This window comes from Limulus polyphemus, unplaced genomic scaffold (assembly GCF_000517525.1).
Source record: "Limulus polyphemus unplaced genomic scaffold, Limulus_polyphemus-2.1.2 Scaffold3552, whole genome shotgun sequence".
NCBI lineage: Eukaryota > Metazoa > Arthropoda > Merostomata > Xiphosura > Limulidae > Limulus > Limulus polyphemus.
Window position 1 is genome coordinate 44,604 of NW_013669162.1, and position 3,782 is coordinate 48,385.

General features: G+C 30.8%; 1 protein-coding gene across 4 annotated transcripts in view; it reads left to right on the forward strand.

The window, feature by feature from the left end:
- Positions 1 to 309: 309 nt before the first annotated feature.
- Positions 310 to 3,782, forward strand: part of LOC106469573 (anoctamin-1-like) — a 72,142-nt gene continuing 68,669 nt past the window's right edge. Inside the window, exons 1-2 of one of the 4 annotated variants that reach the window (XM_022398140.1) lie at positions 333 to 440; positions 645 to 730. The gene's annotated coding sequence lies outside the window, so the exon portion shown is untranslated. The other 3 variants (XM_022398141.1, XM_022398139.1, XM_022398142.1) reach the window with 3 other exon arrangements.

A 3,782-nucleotide genomic window follows, 5' to 3' on the forward strand; every position in this document is an offset into this window, starting at 1 on the left:
TAACTTATATAAAAAATCATTAAACAGTTGGTCAAGGAAGTAGAATAGTTCTTTGTTTGATGTTATGACACTCTGGCTGTGTGACTATCATGTAACGGAAATGTTTTTTTTTTTTTAAGTAGAAAGTCAATTTTATAATTTAATTTAGTGGTTTAAACAGTGAAGTCGTATTATTTCAGTAAGAATTCTAGTTGTACTCTTACAACAAAAATTTTAATTATATAAATGAGGAAAACGTGAGCGTCATGAGTTGCTTGTATATATATATATATATATTGCCGTAGTTTGTGTTACTTTTTTATGCGTTTTCCATGTGTATTTATGGTGATGTCAAAAACATGCCCTTCTTCGTGATCAACTGCAGTGCATGTTCTTGACGTATGTAGTTTGTAGAGTTAAAATCAAATGAAGGCTTAATGCCTCTGAAGGAATGGTAAAATGTAAGTCTAATACTCGAGGAAACTAGTTTAAAAAATAATATTAGTGAGAAGTGCTTGCAATTTGAGCATATGTTTATGATATATTTATTTTTCTTTGTAAACCATTTGATGACGATATTTTCACACGGAGGAAGGAATGCTTCCGTGTGTATCACAACAGATACAGTTTTTAATTTTAATTTAATTTTGCAATATTATCCGAAGGGATTGTCGAGATAAAGGCTTCCGACATACGGATGTTGTATAGAGTATTTTGAAGGTAAGAGGACGAGAGAACAGATTTGGAAAAGGTACGAAAGATTCCAGCAAAGACAGTTTTATTTTTTATTGATTTTAACGCGTAACAGGGTGGATGGCTGAATATTATACGAAAATAATACACGGGTTTAATTAAGTACAATTTGGAAAAGACAAATTAGGCTCCATTTAATATATTTTTCTAACACTTACAAGTTACAGGATGATTTACTTACTGAACGAGTTGCAGTCGACAGTAGTGAACTGTGAAGGCAAACACTACATTATACGGGAGTTTAGGGGGATTCGATGATTTCCATTTTAATGAAGGGTTGGTTTAAATGTGTTATTTTTCTTAAGGGAGGGTGTACAAGTACAGCCATAAAGTACCAAGTGCCCTCATGTAGTCGTTTTTTTTTTGTTGTTGTTAATTCTTTCTTATGCTATGTGACTAAACTCGATAAGATTAAGAGTCCAGATTGAGTATTTCATCATCATCATTATTGTTGTTAGTGTTATTTTTGATAAATGAAACAGTAGTGTATGCAAAGGTCCTAGTGGAATACTAACTTTATAATCTTATTTACTAGTCTACATTAAAGTTGTTGCTCCTGTGATTTAGTTCTTTTATTAGGACATTATATTATAGTATAACTTATAGCTCATAAATGATTAGAGGTATATTGAACAGACTTTTTTTTATTAGGACCACTAGTATTCAAGTGCTCTTGCTCTTTTTATTTAATGTATTTTCTTCTTATTTCTAAAATTATGTTTTAAAACTATTTTTTTCTGTTAAGTTTGGTTAAAGTCCCCAGTAGTGGTAAGTAGAAAAAAGCTTCCAAACTACTAAGATTTTGAGCAGTTTGTATCACAAGAAAGAAAAACAAAAAAGGTTGTTAAACATAACTACTCATTTTCTGTATATCCTATTCCAAAAGGCATAGAGCAACAGATATATTAGTTGTTAGCTGTCACCTTGCTTAACATATCAGATCAACAGTTATTTGAAGTTGGCTAATGTTACTCCTCTCTTTTAAGGGAGGCTATACAAATTGTCCAGAAAATTATATATCTGTTAGTCTTACAGCAGTGGTGGGAAAAGTATTTGAAAGTCTGATAGAAGATGCTTTACAAAATCATTCATCAAAATTTAAAATTTTATTGGATAGTCAATGTGGTTTCACTAGGGGAAAACTTTGCCTTACTAATATTTTGACATTTTTTGAAGAAATTGCTGCATATGTTAATGAGGGTAAAGGTGTGAATTTGATATCAGGATTTTCATAAAGCAGTTTATTTTTTTATATTTCATTCTGTTATTTGGCACTTCACATTTCCGTGGATTTCAAAATATTGCCAAGTTTTTTCATAAGGAACAAAGGTCATTTAACTAACCCTTATAATGTTAATACACAGTGTCCAATTAGTCAGTTTGACACTATTAACAAGGGAAAGCCTTTTTTGAAGATAAGTAAGAAAATAACTTGTTGCATAAAACAAGTGTCACTAAGTTTTGATCTTGGTAATATTGAAAGTTTTTTCAACTGATACTGTTACAGCTGGTAAATGTAAAATGAATACTTGTATATGAACACTACCATTCAAAAGTTTGGAAGCAAGCACACATTTGCATATAAAATTGAAAGATACATTTAAAGTTGTATTATTGGCTATAATAGTAATAAAGACTAAATTACTTGATTGAATATATATATATGTGCTTTGTAATCTAATTGTTTTATCTTGAACATTAGATTTACCAAAATAGGCACTTTTTTGGTCTTAATGACAACTTTGCACATTGTAGTACTAAGACATCCATTTTACTGAAATATTCAGGTGTTAGGACATTTCCAGCTGTATGAATATATTACCACATTCATGTCATATTATGTATTGCCATAGATTTTAAGTTTCATCATACATGAGTTCAGTAGATAAGTGTGGTGAATGTAATAGCCAAACTATGTTTAGAAGGTATACCTTGTTTGTTGATTTCAGTGTAACCTCAGCATAGTTTAACAGTATGTTTGAGATCATTGTTTTGTTGAAAAATGAATCCTTGTGCAATTAGTATAACACCAGGGGGCATGGAAGTCTTTTTAGATTACTGTAATAGTTCTCTCTACACATTTTACACCAATTTCTGAATGTTTCCTGGTCTTTGTACAAAAACAGCCACAAACCATGATCTCTTCACCTCTGTTCTTAACTGTAAAAAATTTCTTGGATATGCTCTCTGTTATTCGTGTAGTATATAATTATACCATATCTTCTGTTAATAATGTAATGTTTATAATAAATTCATTCTTTGTTCTGAATATGTGCAGGTTTCACATAACATGTGGTACAGAAAACCATTAAGCTAATCTTGTTTCAAGTTATCTTTGCTATTTTTGAAGTGGGTAATACCTGTTACCACCCATGCTTAATGCTTGTGTAAAGATGTTGACAGCAATGCCCTTCATTGGTTATTTAGGTGACATCCAGAGGAAATGGCCCCACCTAAGTGTAATAAGAATGACTAGTCATGTGGTAGCACATGTAGTGCTGGATATATAAAAGGTGTCTTTTAATCTAAAAAACCTTAAAGTAATCAATCTAGTCTGTAACATTATTGAATATAGCCTTGTAAAACTTGGTTATTTGTGGTCAGTCCAGTAATGAAAGGGATGGTCAGATGCAAGTAAACTGCAAGTGCACACATTTTGTTTCATGTTTAATAAAGATTGTTCTTTTTGCATTCCATGTTATGTCCAGTTTTGTAACTGAATTGATGTCAAATCAACTCAGTTAATAAAAGATTTAATAGTACTTCATAATTAAAATCTTGAATGAATCTCCTGTTATCACTTTGGTCACTTTGATGATTCTAGTGATTAATTTTTATTATAATGGATCGTGCAATGTATACGTCCAAAACTCGGCTATTGGAAACTACTGCACCAATCATCACCAATCATAACTGGGTAATATTTTTATAACTAGGCAGTATTTTTATAGCTGAGCAATAAATACAACAACTGAAATTTTCACAAAAATGATAAGTTTCAGATTTAACCAATAACAATTACAAACAAAAAGGAGTAAGTTTCAAATATA